The sequence below is a fragment of the Oncorhynchus gorbuscha genome, unplaced genomic scaffold (genome assembly GCF_021184085.1).
Source record: "Oncorhynchus gorbuscha isolate QuinsamMale2020 ecotype Even-year unplaced genomic scaffold, OgorEven_v1.0 Un_scaffold_887, whole genome shotgun sequence".
Lineage (NCBI taxonomy): Eukaryota > Metazoa > Chordata > Actinopteri > Salmoniformes > Salmonidae > Oncorhynchus > Oncorhynchus gorbuscha.
In genome coordinates this window covers 54217-71354 of record NW_025745863.1, presented here as the reverse complement: position 1 = coordinate 71354, position 17138 = coordinate 54217, and the positions used below count along the sequence as shown (strand labels likewise).

Below are 17138 nucleotides of genomic sequence, written 5' to 3'. Positions count from 1 at the left end.
GTGCTCTTGGTTATAACAGATGATACATTGTATCAACATAAAGTCTCCTCAGACTGGTCTGTCCTCTTGATGATTATAACAGATGAAATAACAGATGAAATGATACATTGTATCAACATAAAGTCAACTCAGACTGGTCTGTGCTCTTGGTTATAACAGATGATACATTGTATCAACATAAAGTCAACTCAGACTGGTCTGTGCTCTTGGTTATAACAGATGATACATTGTATCAACATAAAGTCAACTCAGACTGGTCTGTGCTCTTGGTTATAACAGATGAGATGATACATTGTATCAACATAAAGTCAACTCAGACTGGTCTGTGCTCTTGGTTATAACAGATGATACATTGTATCAACATAAAGTCAACTCAGACTGGTCTGTGCTCTTGGTTATAACAGATGATCAACATAAAGTCTCCTCAGACTGGTCTGTGCTCTTGGTTATAACAGATGATGTATCAACATAAAGTCTCCTCAGACTGGTCTGTGCTCTTGGTTATAACAGATGAAATGATACATTGTATCAACATAAAGTCTCCTCAGACTGGTCTGTGCTCTTGGTTATAACAGATGATACATGATACATTGTATCAGACTGGTCTGTGCTCTTGGTTATAAAGTCTCCTCAGACTGGTCTGTGCTCTTGGTTATAACAGATAAAATGATACATTGTATCAACATAAAGTCAACTCAGACTGGTCTGTGCTCTTGGTTATAACAGATGAAATGATACATTGTATCAACATAAAGTCTCCTCAGACTGGTCTGTGCTCTTGGTTATAACAGATGATACATTGTATCAATATAAAGTCAACTCAGACTGGTCTGTGCTCTTGGTTATAACAGATGATACATTGTATCAATATAAAGTCAACTCAGACTGGTCTGTGCTCTTGGTTATAACAGATGATACATTGTATCAACATAAAGTCTCCTCAGACTGGTCTGTGCTCTTGGTTATAACAGATGAAATGATACATTGTATCAACATAAAGTCTCCTCAGACTGGTCTGTGCTCTTGGTTATAACAGATGATACATTGTATCAACATAAAGTCAACTCAGACTGGTCTGTGCTCTTGGTTATAACAGATGAAATGATACATTGTATCAACATAAAGTCTCCTCAGACTGGTCTGTGCTCTTGGTTATAACAGATGAAATGATACATTGTATCAACATAAAGTCTCCTCAGACTGGTCTGTGCTCTTGGTTATAACAGATGATACATTGTATCAACATAAAGTCAACTCAGACTGGTCTGTGCTCTTGGTTATAACAGATGATACATTGTATCAACATAAAGTCAACTCAGACTGGTCTGTGCTCTTGGTTATAACAGATGATTATAACAGATGAAATGATACATTGTATCAACTCAGACGGGTTGGTTAACATAAAGTCTCAACTCAGACTGGTCTGTCCTCTTGGTTATAACAGATGAAATGATACATTGTATCAACATAAAGTCTCCTCAGACTGGTCTGTGCTCTTGGTTATAACAGATGATACATTGTATCAACATAAAGTCTCCTCAGACTGGTCTGTCCTCTTGGTTATAACAGATGAAATGATACATTGTATCAACATAAAGTCTCCTCAGACTGGTCTGTGCTCTTGGTTATAACAGATGAAATGATACATTGTATCAACATAAAGTCAACTCAGACTGGTCTGTGCTCTTGGTTATAACAGATGAAATGATACATTGTATCAACATAAAGTCTCCTCAGACTGGTCTGTCCTCTTGGTTATAACAGATGAAATGATACATTGTATCAACATAAAGTCAACTCAGACTGGTCTGTGCTCTTGGTTATAACAGATGATACATTGTATCAACATAAAGTCAACTCAGACTGGTCTGTGCTCTTGGTTATAACAGATGAAATGATACATTGTATCAACATAAAGTCAACTCAGACTGGTCTGTGCTCTTGGTTATAACAGATGATACATTGTATCAACATAAAGTCAACTCAGACTGGTCTGTGCTCTTGGTTATAACAGATGATACATTGTATCAACATAAAGTCAACTCAGACTGGTCTGTGCTCTTGGTTATAACAGATGAAATGATACATTGTATCAACATAAAGTCAACTCAGACTGGTCTGTGCTCTTGGTTATAACAGATGATACATTGTATCAACATAAAGTCTCCTCAGACTGGTCTGTGCTCTTGGTTATAACAGATGATACATTGTATCAACATAAAGTCTCCTCAGACTGGTCTGTCCTCTTGGTTATAACAGATGAAATGATACATTGTATCAACATAAAGTCATCTCAGACTGGTCTGTGCTCTTGGTTATAACAGATGATGACATTGTATCAACATAAAGTCAACTCAGACTGGTCTGTGCTCTTGGTTATAACAGATGAAATGATACATTGTATCAACATAAAGTCTCCTCAGACTGGTCTGTGCTCTTGGTTATAACAGATGATACATTGTATCAACATAAAGTCAACTCAGACTGGTCTGTGCTCTTGGTTATAACAGATGAAATGATACATTGTATCAACATAAAGTCTCCTCAGACTGGTCTGTCCTCTTGGTTATAACAGATGAAATGATACATTGTATCAACATAAAGTCAACTCAGACTGGTCTGTGCTCTTGGTTATAACAGATGAAATGATACATTGTATCAACAGCAGTGCAGGCAAAGTAAACAATGTAACAGAAGTAACAGAAGACTCATCAGGGTCTGCGTCCCCACTCGCCATCACGGCTGCATTATAATATAAAACAGAAGAATAGATGGGTATGAACTATTGCTATCATTACCATTCCTCTGGTGAAATGACTGCCACATTACTGTCATTCCTCTGGTGAAATGACTTACTGTCATTATCATTCCTCTGGTGAAATGACAGCCACATTACTATCATTCCTCTGGTGAAATGACAGCTGGTGAAATGACAGCCACATTACTGTCATTCCTCTGGTGAAATGACAGCCATATTACTGTCATTCCTCTGGTGAAATGACAGCCATGTCATTCCTCTGGTGAAATGACTGCACATTCCTCTGGTGAAATGACTATCATTTATAATTCATTATCATTGACATCACTGTCAAACGCTCCCTAAAACACTTCTGTGAGCAGGCCTTTCTAAATCGACCTGGCCCAGGTATCCTGGAAGGACATTGACCTCATCCCGTCAGTTGAGGATGCCTGGTCATTCTTTAAGAGTAACTTCCTCACCATTTTAGATAAGCATGCTCCGTTCAAAAAAATGCAGGTGGGGTTTCCGGAGACACCTGAAACCCCACCTCTTTAAGGAATACCTAGGATAGGATAAGTATTCCCTCTTCTTCCCCCCCCTTAAGATTTAGATGCACTATTGTAAAGTGACTGTTCAACTGGATGTCATAAGGTGAATGCACCAATTTGTAAGTCGCTCTGGATAAGAACGTCTGCTAAATGACTTAAATGTAATGTAAATGTAAGAACAGATACAGCCCTTGGTTCACTCCAGACCTGACTGCCCTCGACCAGCACAAAAACATCCTGTGGCGGACTGCAATAGCATCGAACAGTCCCCGCGATATGCAACTGTTCAGGGAAGTCAGGAACCAATACACGCAGTCAGTCAGGAAAGCTAAGGCCAGCTTCTTCAGGCAGAAGTTTGCATCCTGTAGCTCCAACTCCAAAAAGTTCTGGGACACTGAAGTCCATGGATAACAAGAGCACCTCCTCCCAGCTGCCCACTGCACTGAGGCTAAGGAACACTGTCACCACCGACAAATCCATGATTATCGAAAACTTCAACAAGCATTTCTCAACGGCTGGCCATGCCTTCCGCCTGGCTACTCCTACCTCGGCCAACAGCCCCGGCCCCCCGCAGCTCCTCGCCCAAGCCTCTCCAGGTTCTCCTTTACCCAAATCCAGATAGCATTACCGTCATTGCTCTGGTGAAATGACAGCCACATTACCGCCATTCCTCTGGTGAAATGACAGCCACATTACTGTCATTCCTCTGGTGAAATGACAGCCACATTACTGTCATTCCTCTGGTGAAATGACAGCCACATTACTGTCATTCCTCTGGTGAAATGACAGCCACATTACTGTCATTCCTCTGGTGAAATGACAGCCACATTACTGTCATTCCTCTGGTGAAATGACAGCCACATTACTGTCATTCCTCTGGTGAAATGACAGCCACATTACTGTCATTCCTCTGGTGAAATGACAGCCACATTACTGTCATTCCTCTGGTGAAATGACAGCCACATTAAATGACAGCTGTCATTCCTCTGGTGAAATGACAGCCACATTACTGTCATTCCTCTGGTGAAATGACTGCCACATTAGCATGTATTTTGATAAACTTACAGCAGGATGACCATGAAAATGACAGCCACATTACTCTCATTGGTGAGAAGGACCCACAGTACGAACCCCATGATGAAATGACGCCAAACAGCTGCAGAGAGGGGTGAAAGAGTGAAATGACAGCCACAGACTGTCACAGACAGAGACAGACAGAGACAGACAGGTGAAATGACAGACAGAGACAGAGAAATGACAGAGAGAGTCAGAGAGAGAGTCAGACCAGATTAGTCAGGTGAGAGTCAGAGAGAGTCAGTACAACATGGTAAATAAGACTAAACTAAGTTCTGTAAATGAGTCTTTGGGTGCTGTGAAATGACTGCCAGGAGTAATGTTCCATAGACAACCAGGATGACCATGAAGTCCTGTTAGTAGGACCTCTACATCAGTCCTGTTACCCCATGATGAGGGCGCCAAACAGTCAGAGAGGGGGAGAGAGACAGACAGAGACAGAGAGACAGACAGACAGACAGACAGAGACAGACAGAGACATCAGTCCAGTTAGAGACAGACAGACAGAGATCAGTCCTGTTAGTAGACAGAGACAGACAGAGACAGACATCAGTCCTGTTAGACAGAGACAGTTTCAGATCAGACAGACAGAGACAGACAGACAGAGTCAGACAGAGACAGACGTTTCAGACAGTACAACAGTCCTGTAAATAAGACTAAACTAAGTTTCTCTAAATGAGTCTTTGGGTTACATTCTAGTTTCTCTACATCAGTCCTGTTAGTAGTGACGTTTCTCTACATCAGTCCTGTTAGTAGTGACGTTTCTCTACATCAGTCCTGTTAGTAGTGACGTTTCTCTACATCAGTCCTGTTAGTAGTGAGTTTCTCTACATCGGTCCTGTTAGTAGTGACGTTTCTCTACATCAGTCCTGTTAGTAGTGACGTTTCTCTACATCAGTCCTGTTAGTAGTGACGTTTCTCTACATCAGTCCTGTTAGTAGTGACGTTTCTCTACATCAGTCCTGTTAGTAGTGACGTTTCTCTACATCAGTCCTGTTAGTAGTGACGTTTCTCTACATCAGTCCTGTTAGTAGTGACGTTTCTCTACATCAGTCCTGTTAGTAGTGACGTTTCTCTACATCAGTCCTGTTAGTAGTGACGTTTCTCTACATCAGTCCTGTTAGTAGTGACGTTTCTCTACATCAGTCCTGTTAGTAGTGACGTTTCTCTACATCAGTCCTGTTAGTAGTGACGTTTCTCTACATCAGTCCTGTTAGTAGTGACGTTTCTCTACATCAGTCCTGTTAGTAGTGACGTTTCTCTACATCAGTCCTGTCAGTAGTGACGTTTCTCTACATCAGTCCTGTTAGTAGTGACGTTTCTCTACATCAGTCCTGTTAGTAGTGACGTTTCTCTACATCAGTCCTGTTAGTAGTGACGTTTCTCTACATCGGTCCTGTTACATTCTAGTTTCTCTACATCAGTCCTGTTAGTAGTGACGTTTCTCTACATCAGTCCTGTTAGTAGTGATGTTTCTCTACATCAGTCCTGTTAGTAGTGACGTTTCTCTACATCAGTCCTGTTAGTAGTGACGATCAGTTTTATCTACATCAGTCCTGTTAGTAGTGACGTTTCTCTACATCAGTCCTGTTAGTAGTGACGTTTCTCTACATCAGTCCTGTTAGTAGTGACGTTTCTCTACATCAGTCCTGTTAGTAGTGATGTTTATCTACATCAGTCCTGTTAGTAGTGACGTTTCTCTACATCAGTCCTGTTAGTAGTGACGTTTCTCTACATCAGTCCTGTTAGTAGTGACGTTTCTCTACATCGGTCCTGTTAGTAGTGATGTTTCTCTACATCAGTCCTGTTAGTAGTGATGTCTCTCTACATCAGTCCTGTTAGTAGTGAGATCACACCATACATTCACAGTGTAACTTAAAAGCCTTAAGCTCTGGATCAGACTTTTAATTGATTCTGTTCAGTGATGGGAATGATGGATGGTAGAGGGGGGGATTGTGGGAGCCTTTGACTGAGCGGATGAGTATCTCCGTGGTAACCAGGCCACAATCACTTAATCTGCTCTCTAATGAAGAAACCAGGGAGAGAGAGGGATGGAGGGGGTGAGAGGGAGAGAGAGGGGGAGAAAGAGGGCATGAGAGAAAGAGCAAGAGAGAGCTAAAGAGGGAGAACGAGAGAGGGGGCATGAGAGAGAGAGAGAGCAAGAAACAGAGCGAGAGAGAGCGAGCGAGCGAGAGAGAGAGAGCTAAAGGGAGAGAGAGAGAGAGAGAGCAAAAGGGAGAGAGGGAGAGAGAGAGAGAGAGAGAGAGAGAGAGAGAGACAGAGGGCATGAGAGAGAGACAGAGAGGGCATGAGAGAGAGAGAGCTAAAGGGAAAGAGAGAGAGAGAGACAGAGGGCATGAGAGAGAGACAGAGAGGGCATGAGAGGGAGAGAGCTAAAGGGAAAGAGAGAGAGAGAGAGAGAGTGAATGATGTCAGAGAATGAGAGATTGAAACAGAGGACAAAGGATGACAGAGTGGTTGGTGTGTGTTGATGAGTTCACATTCCCTCCCACCGACTCGACCTCAAACCGGTCCAACAGGGCAGTAGAGCTGTGGCGGTCACGTCATATCGATCAGACGGTTAATTGTCATGCACGGTTTCATCCACTCAGAGGAGAGGCTGAGGTCCTGCACTGTATAGGCATGTTATCTGTGTCTGGGAAATAAGATACTTACGAAGAAGAGGACATTGAAGAGGAACAGGAAGTACTTGATTGCCTTCATGCAGCCTTTCCCCATTGTGATCGCTCTGTGAACAACAGAATACTAAATATTTAGTCATACTTTATTTGAAGAGTACTTAAGCATTAATATGATACGATCATGAAGATAAAAATCACAGGTCAGGTCAGACATCCCTGTGGTCGACTGAAGAATTTAACACGATGCCATCAAAGTACAGAAGGGACATGATCCACAGTGTGTGTGTGTGTGTGTGTGTGTGTCTGGATTTGCTGGTGTGAGAGGCCTATATTATAAGTGGTGGCAGACGCCTGGAACCCCCTGACCTGCTGGCTAAGCTGCTGAGATGATAGAGACCTGGATCTATAGGAGACAGATGCCTGACCTGCTTGCTAAGTCGCTGATATGATCGGGACCTGGATCTATAGGAGACAGATGCCTGGAACCCCCTGACCTGCTGGCTAAGCTGCTGAGATGATAGAGACCTGGATCTATAGGAGACAGATGCCTGACCTGCTGGCTAAGCTGCTGAGATGATCGAGACCTGGATCTATAGGAGACAGATGCCTGACCTGCTGGCTAAGGTGCTGAGATGATAGAGACCTGGATCTATAGGAGACAGATGCCTGAACCCCCTGACTGCTGGCTAAGCTGCTGAGATGATAGAGACCTGGATCTATAGGAGACAGATGCCTGACCTGACCTGCTAAGATGCTGAGATGATAGAGACCTGGATCTATAGGAGACAGATGCCTGGAACCCCTGACCTGCTGGCTAAGCTGCTGAGATGATAGAGACCTGGATCTATAGGAGACAGATGCCTGGAACCCCTGACCTGTTGGCTAAGGTGCTGATATGATAGAGACCTGGATCTATAGGAGACAGATGTCTGACCTGACCTGCTGGCTAAGCTGCTGAGATGATCGGGACCTGGATCTATAGGAGACAGATGTCTGACCTGCTGGCTAAGCTGCTGAGATGATAGAGACCTGGATCTATAGGAGACAGATGCCTGGAACCCCCTGACCTGTTGGCTAAGGTGCTGAGATGATGGAGACCTGGATCTATAGGAGACAGATGCCTGGAACCCCCTGACCTGCTGGCTAAGATGTTGAGATGATAGAGACCTGGATCTATAGGAGACAGATGTCTGACCTGACCTGCTGGCTAAGCTGCTGAGATGATGGAGACCTGGATCTATAAGAGACAGATGCCTGGAACCCCCTGTCCTGCTGGCTAAGATGTTGAGATGATAGAGACCTGGATCTATAGGAGACAGATGTCTGACCTGACCTGCTGGCTAAGCTGCTGAGATGATAGAGACCTGGATCTATAGGAGACAGATGCCTGACCTGCTGGCTAAGGTGCTGAGATGATAGAGACCTGGATCTATAGGAGACAGATGCCTGACCTGCTGGCTAAGGTGCTGAGATGATAGAGACCTGGATCTATAGGAGACAGATGCCTGACCTGCTGGCTAAGGTGCTGAGATGATAGAGACCTGGATCTATAGGAGACAGATGCCTGGAACCCCCTGACCTGCTGGCTAAGCTGCTGAGGTGATGGAGACCTGGATCTATAGGAGACAGATGCCTGGAACCCCCTGTCTGGCTAAGATGTTGAGATGATAGAGACCTGGATCTATAGGAGACAGATGTCTGACCTGACCTGCTGGCTAAGCTGCTGAGATGATAGAGACCTGGATCTATAGGATACAGATGCCTGACCTGACCTGCTTGCTAAGTCGCTGATATGATAGGGACCTGGATCTATAGGAGACAGATGCCTGACCCCCTGACCTGGCTAAGGTGCTGAGATGATAGAGACCTGGATCTATAGGAGACAGATGCCTGACCTGTTGGCTAAGCTGCTGAGATGATAGAGACCTGGATCTATAGGAGACAGATGCCTGACCTGACCTGCTTGCTAAGTCGCTGATATGATAGGGACCTGGATCTATAGGAGACAGATGCCTGGAACCCCCTGACCTGACGGCTAAGGTGCTGAGATGATAGAGACCTGGATCTATAGGAGACAGATGCCTGACCTGACCTGCTGGCTAAGATGATAGGGACCTGGATCTATAGGAGACAGATGCCTGGAACCCCCTGACCTGTTGGCTAAGCTGCTGAGATGATAGAGACCTGGATCTATAGGAGACAGATGCCTGACCTGACCTGGCTAAGCTGCTGAGATGATAGAGACCTGGATCTATAGGAGACAGATGCCTGACCTGATGATGGCTAAGCTGCTGAGATGATAGGGACCTGGATCTATAGGAGACAGATGTCTGACCTGCTGGCTAAGCTGCTGAGATGATAGAGACCTGGATCTATAGGAGACAGATGCCTGACCTGCTGGCTAAGCTGTTTATGATAGGGACCTGCTGAGATGATAGGGACCTGGATCTATAGGAGACAGATGCCTGGAACCCCCTGACCTGCTGGCTAAGCTGCTGAGATGATAGAGACCTGGATCTATAGGAGACAGATGCCTGACCTGACCTGCTTGCTAAGTGCTGAGATGATAGGGACCTGGATCTATAGGAGACAGATGCCTGGAACCCCTGACCTGCTGGCTAAGCTGCTGAGATGATGGAGACCTGGATCTATAGGAGACAGATGGAACTGACCTGCTGGCTAAGCTGCTGAGATGATAGAGACCTGGATCTATAGGAGACAGATGCCTGGGCCCTGACCTGCTTGCTAAGTTACTGATATGATAGGGACCTGGATCTATAGGAGAGATGCCTGGAACCCCTGACCTGCTGGCTAAGCTGCTGAGGGATAGAGACCTGTCTTAGTGACAGATCCTGACCAGACCTCTGGCTAAGCTGCTGAGATGACCAGGGATGGATCTCTGGAGACAGATGTCTGACCTGCTGGCTAAGCTGCTGAGGTGATAGAGACCTGGATCTATAGGAGACAGATGCCTGGAACCCCTGACCTTAGTGGCTAAGCAGATGAGATGATAGAGACCTGATCTAGGAGACAGATCTCTGATGTTGGCTAAGGTGCTGAGATGATGGAGACCTGGATCTTAAGAGACAGATGCCTGGAACCCCCTGTCCTACTGGCTAAGATGTCAGATGATAGAGACCTGGATCTATAGGAGACAGATGTCTGACCTGACCTGCTGGAATAAGCTGCTGAGAAAATTGAGACCTGGATCTAGTCGAAGAGACAGATACCTGGAACCCCTGTCCTGCTGGCTAAGATGTTGAGATGATACAGACCTGGATCTATAGGAGACAGATGTCTGACCTGCCTGCAGCTAAGCTGCTGAATGACACAACCTGGATCTATCAGAGACAGATGCCTGACCAGCAACTGGCTAAGGTGCATGAGACTGTACAAGACCTGGATCTATAGGAGACAGATGCCTGACAACTGAGATGATAGAGACCTGGATCTATAGGAGACAGACTGTACAACCAGCTGGCTAAGGTGCTGAGATGATAGAACCAGCATAGGAGACAGATGCCTGGAACCCCTGACCTGACTGGCTAAGCCAGCAGGTGATGGAGACCTGGATCTATAGGAGACAGATGCCAGCAACCCCCTGTCCTGCTGGCTAAGACTGAGAATAGAGACCTGGATCTATAGGAGACAGATGTCTGAACCAGCACCTGCTGGCTAAGCTGCATCAGACTGTATCTAAGGATACAGATGCCTGACCTGACCTGCTTGCCAAGACTGTACAACCAGCAACACACACCCTGGATCTATAGGATCAGATGCCTGGAAACCAGCCTGACACAAGGTGCTGAGATGATAGAGACCTGGATCAACCAGCAACATGCCTGACCTGTTGGCTAAGGTGCTGAGATGATACAGACCTGGATCAACAGCACAGATGCCTCCATGACTGTACAACCAGCAACATGATAGGGACCTGGATCCATAGAGACAATGCCAGCAACCCCAACCTCCATCAGACTGATAGAACCAGGATCTATACAGACAGATGCCTGACCATCTGGCTAAGATGATAACCTGGATCTATACAGACAGATGCCTGACCTGTACTAAGCTGCTGAAATGATAGAGACCTGGATCTAACCAGCAACACCAACCTGCATCAGATGATAGGGACCAGGATCATAGGAGACAGATGCCTGGAACCCCAGACCTGACCTACTGGCAAGCTGCTGAGATGATGGAGACCTGGATCTATCAGAGACAACCTGCAACCCCAACCTCCATCAGACTGATACAGACCAGGATCTATACAGACAGATGCCTGACCTGACCTGCTTGCTAAGATGATAGGGACCTGGATCTATAGGAGACAGATGCCTGGAACCCCTGACCTGCTGCAACCTCCAGAGGTGATACAACTGCATCTATAGAAGACAGATCCATGACCTGTGGCAACCAGATGATAGAAAAAACATGTAAAAAACTGTACAGACAGTCAACCTCCTGACTGTACAACATCATTTACAAATAAAGCCATCAGTTTAGTGAGTCCTCCAGATCAACACACTCTGTTTAAGTCCACCAGATCAGAGGCAGTAGGGATGACCAGGGATGTTCTCTGTTTAGTGAGTCCTCCAGATCAGAGGCAGTAGGGATGTTCTCTGTTTGTGAGTCCACCAGATCAGAGGCAGTAGGGATGACCAGGGATGTTCCCTGTTTAGTGAGTCCTCCAGATCAGAGGCAGTAGAACCATGTTCTCTTGATAAGACTGTGAATTGGACCATTTTCCTGTCCAGACTGTAACACTACTTTTGGGTGTCACGGAAAACGTTTGGAGTAAAGTACATTATTTTATTTAGGAATATAGTTGAAATAAAAGTTGGCAAAAATATAAATAGTCGAGTACAGATACACCCAAAACTACTATAATATAATAATATATGCCATTTAGCACACGCTTTTATCCAAAGCAGACTTACAGTCAGCAACACACAACCTCCATCAGGGTGGTCCCAGCAACCTCCACCCTGACTGTACAACCAGCAATGCTCTACCAACTGAGCTACAGAAGCACACAACCTCCACTGAAGACTGTACAACCAGCAACACACACCACTGCAACTAGCAACACAGCAACCTCCAGACTGTACAACCAGCAGCACACAGCACAAAGTGAACAGCGAGCACAACAATCAATCTACCACAGCAACACAGCCTGAAGCGGCTAACACTGGTCCAACATCAGACTTAAAAACGGTCCCACAGCCAAGAGGCCCGAACGTGAATATATATTGAAACAAGGCTGTTCCATGATGTTAACTAGTCAACATAAGACCAGTTTACTGCCATGTTAATGGTGTGTTCAAAGAGCCCCTTCAGCCACAAGACAGGCCAGTTTACTGCCATGTTAACGATGTGTTCAAAGAGCCCCTTCAGCCACAAGACAGGCCAGTTTACTGCCATGTTAACGATGTGTTCAAAGAGCCCCTTCAGCCACAAGACAGGCCAGTTTACTGCCATGTTAACGATGTGTTCAAAGAGCCCCTTCAGCCACAGGCCAGTCGTTACAGTGGTCTGTGAGTCAGACAGTTAAACCAGGCTAAACGGTCTCAACATACTGTTTAAAAACACAGGGACACACACACAGTGGAAAACATGACAGGGCTGTAAATATAGAAGTGGACACCAATTTTCCACCATAATTTGCAAATAAATTCATTAAAATTCCTACAATGTGATTTTCTGGATGTTTTCTCCTCCATTTGTCTGTCATAGTTGAAGTGTACCTATGATGAAAATTACAGGCCTCTCATCTTTTTAAGTGAGAAACTTGCACAGTTGGTGGCTGACTAAATACTTTCTTGCCCTATATAGCGTACTACTGTTGACCAGGGCCCTATATAGCGTACTACTGTTGACCAGGGCCCTATATAGCGTACTACTGTTGACCAGGGCCCTATATAGCGCACTACTGTTGACCAGGGCCCTATATAGTGTACTACTTTAGACCAGGGCCGGCTACGGCGCTGCCTCACCGGCTACGGCGCTGCCTCACCGGCTACGGCGCTGCCTCACCGGCTACGGCGTTGACTCAATGTTAAGTTAGGGGCATTTCCATGTAAAAGGACCCATGAGCACCAACATGTGAAGTTCATAGGAGCATATCAAAATTGGGTGACAAATTAAAGCGAACCCACTGGGCACAGGCATCAATTCAATGTCTATTCCACATGGGTTCAACTTGTTTTGTAGAAATGATGTAAAAACAACGTTGATTCAACCAGTGTGACCGGCTGAAATGTAAAGCGTTCTTATCAAACAGCTCTTACATTAAAAAGGACATTAATTATACAAATTTTTCACATTTTCCAACCTCATAAAAACACAGGATTATCTGGTTTTTGACTGCACTGGGCCTTTAAAAAAGGTATTAGAAATAAAGTGGGTTCAGAAAGTATTGGTACCCTTGATAAACATGAGCAAAAACGACTGCATAAAAGAAATACAAAATACTGAGCTATATTATATTACTTTATACTAATACTTAAACAGTTAGGAGTCAAATAGATTCACTTCCCTTGATTTCAAATCGCTCACTTTGTGAGGATCAGGGCACAGACAATTTTTCTAAAAATGTTTTCTGAGATTGGAGAACACATTGGGGAGAGAGGTTCGACCATTCCTCCAAACAGAATCTGTCCAGAACCTTGATCTCTTTCGTCTGAGTTTACGAACTTGTCCTTGTTCAATTCAAACCGCAGGTTTTCAAATGTGTCTGAAGGTCTGGAGACTGAGACGGCCGTTGCAAAAATGTTAATTGTGTGGATTCATTTCTTTGTGGATTTTAAAATGTGTTGCTTGGGGTTTTTGTGTTGCTTGGGGTTTTTGTCTTGCTTGGGGTTTTTGTCTTGCTTGAGGTTTTTGTCTTGCTTGGGGTTTTTGTCTTGCTTGGGGTTTTTGTGTTGCTGGGAGATCCACTTGCGGCCAACTGTCATTCTCCTGGCAGAGGAAACCAGATTTTTTTGGGGCAAAAATGTCCTGGTACTGGGTACAGTTCATGATGCTGTTGACCTTAACGGCCTCAGGACCGATGGAAGAAATATATCCCCAAAACATCAAAGATCCACCACTATATTTTTTACAGTGGGTTCGGCGTTCATTCTCATTTCGACGCCAAACTCACCGCTTGGCCAAAGAGCTCTATTTCCACCTCATTGGACTAAAGCAGCTGTACCAAACTCACTGCTTGGCCAAAGAGCTCTATTTCCACCTCATTGGGCTAAAGCAGCAGTACCAAACTCACCGCTTGGCCAAAGAGCTCTATTTCCACCTCATTGGACTAAAGCAACGGTACCAAACCCACCGCTTGGCCAAAGAGCTCTATTTCCACCTCATTGGGCTAAAGCAGCAGTACCAAACTCACCGCTTGGCCAAAGAGCTCTGTTTCCACCTCATTGGACTAAAGCAGAAGTACCAAACCCACCCCTTGGCCAAAGAGCTCTATTTCCACCTCATTGGACTAAAGCAGCTGTACCAAACTCACCGCTTGGCCAAAGAGCTCTATTTCCACCTCATTGGACTAAAGCAGCGGTACCAAACTCACCGCTTGGCCAAAGAGCTCTATTTCCACCTCATTGGACTAAGGCAGCGGTTCAAACCCCGATACCGTTTAGTAAACTCCAGGCGTTTACGTTTGTTGACGACAAGAAAATAGCGCTCTTATAATTTAGTTTTAGCAGAAATTATTTGCCTTCTTTAAGATGAAGAAATATGACCTAGTATCTTGTCATTCTGTCAGCAAACCCAACCTGTTCTTTAAGAGTAAATGTGTTTTTGTGTAAAAAAAAAATTGTTCAGTGGAAACAGTTAAAAAGTAGTCCTCTTGTATATGTTGTGCAGTTTGTTCAACGTTGCAATCCAACTTTTATTTTTTTAAAGATCATACTTTTAAAGTGAAAATTCTGAGTCTAAGCCTAATTCTGTTATCGTGGAATTACCCATCAGTCTATAAACACAGTAGAGGGGCTATATAACACACAGTAGAGGGGCTATAACACACAGTAGAGGGGCTATATAACACACAGTAGAGGGGCTATATAACACACAGTAGAGGGGCTATATAACACACAGTAGAGGGGCTATATAACACACAGTAGAGGGGCTATATAACACACAGTAGAGGGGCTATATAACACACAGTAGAGGGGCTATATAACACACAGTAGAGGGGCTATATAACACACAGTAGAGGGGCTATATAACACACAGTAGAGGGGCTATATAACACACAGTAGAGGGGCTATATAACACACAGTAGAGGGGCTATATAACACACAGTAGAGGGGCTATATAACACACAGTAGAGGGGCTATATAACACACAGTAGAGGGGCTATATAACACACAGTAGAGGGGCTATATAACACACAGTAGAGGGGCTATATAACACACAGTAGAGGGGCTATATAACACAGTAGAGGGGCTATATAACACACAGTAGAGGGGCTATATAACACACAGTAGAGGGGCTATATAACACACAGTAGAGGGGCTATATAACACACAGTAGAGGGGCTATATAACACACAGTAGAGGGGCTATATAACACACAGTAGAGGGGCTATATAACACACAGTAGAGGGGCTATATAACACACAGTAGAGGGGCTATATAACACACAGTAGAGGGGCTATATAAAACACAGTAGAGGGGCTATATAAAACACAGTAGAGGGGCTATATAACACACAGTAGAGGGGCTATATAACACACAGTAGAGGGGCTATATAACACACAGTAGAGGGGCTATATAACACACAGTAGAGGGGCTATATATTACACAGTAGAGGGGCTATATAACACACAGTAGAGGGGCTATATAACACACAGTAGAGGGGCTATATAACACACAGCAGAGGGGCTATATTACACAGTAGAGGGGCTATATTACACAGTAGAGGGGCTATATAACACACAGTAGAGGGGCTATATAACACACAGTAGAGGGGCTTTATAACACAGTAGAGGGGCTATATAACACAGTAGAGGGGCTATATAACACAGTAGAGGGGCTATATAACACAGTAGAGGGGCTATATTACACAGTAGAGGGGCTATATAACACACAGTAGAGGGGCTATATAACACACAGTAGAGGGGCTATATAACACACAGTAGAGGGGCTATATAACACACAGTAGAGGGGCTATATAACACACAGTAGAGGGGCTATATTACACAGTAGAGGGGCTATATAACACACAGTAGAGGGGCTATATTACACAGTAGAGGGGCTATATTACACAGTAGAGGGGCTATATTACACAGTAGAGGGGCTATATTACACAGTAGAGGGCTATATAACACAGTAGAGGGCTATATAACACAGTAGAGGGGCTATATAACACAGTAGAGGGGCTATATAACACAGTAGAGGGGCTATATAACACAGTAGAGGGGCTATATACAGTCTACTATCTAATACTAACAAGTGAGTGATTCAGACCATTATATTCCGGATGAGATCCGGCCTCCGTCTCCAAGACGAAGTGAAAGCAGAGAGAATAAAGGGTCATCTCTTTACAAAATGTTTTGTCTCCAACCTCATTGGTTAATAAAAACACACTAGACACTTTCAGCGAGTTCAGTAGCATACAGACTTTACACAGCGTATCAAATCGACCGTGTGTGTGTGTGTGTGTGTGTGTGTGTGTGTGTGTGTGTGTGTGTGTGTCAGACATCTGTCGTCATTCAAAGAGGCCGTAAACACATCGCCATCTACATCTTACAGAAGACCCATCAGTAGTTTAACACACTACCGTAGCCGGCCAATCACAGACCAGGGCCCGCATTCACAAAAGGTTCTCGGAGTTAGGAGTGCTGATCTAGGATCAGTTTCTGTATTTTAGATCAGAATGAATACGACAATACGGACACTGAAGAGAGGCACAGTCCCCCTCCTCTCTCCTAACCCCCCTCCTCTAACCCCTCCTCCTCTCTCCTAACCCCTCCTCCCCTCTCCTCTCTCCTAACCCCTCCTCCTCTCCCCTCCTAACCCCTCCTCCTCTCTCCCCTCCTCCCCCTCCTCCTCCTCTCTCCTAACCCCTCCTCCTCTCTCCTAACCCCTCCTCCTCTCTCCTAACCCCTCCTCCTCTCTCTCCTAACCCCTCCTCCTC

The 17138-nt window shown here is 44.7% G+C and overlaps 1 long non-coding RNA gene across 2 annotated transcripts in view; it reads right to left on the bottom strand.

Moving 5' to 3' along the window:
- Positions 1-4434: 4434 nt before the first annotated feature.
- LOC124020718 overlaps positions 4435-17138 on the bottom strand; it is a 31991-nt gene continuing 19287 nt past the window's right edge. Inside the window, exons 2-3 of one of the 2 annotated variants that reach the window (XR_006836132.1) lie at positions 7039-7111; positions 4435-4444 (exon numbers count right to left, since the gene is read on the bottom strand). This is a non-coding gene — a long non-coding RNA (uncharacterized LOC124020718). Of the gene's footprint in view, positions 4445-6633; positions 6686-7038; positions 7112-17138 lie in introns of those variants that run through there. The other variant, XR_006836133.1, reaches the window with a different exon arrangement.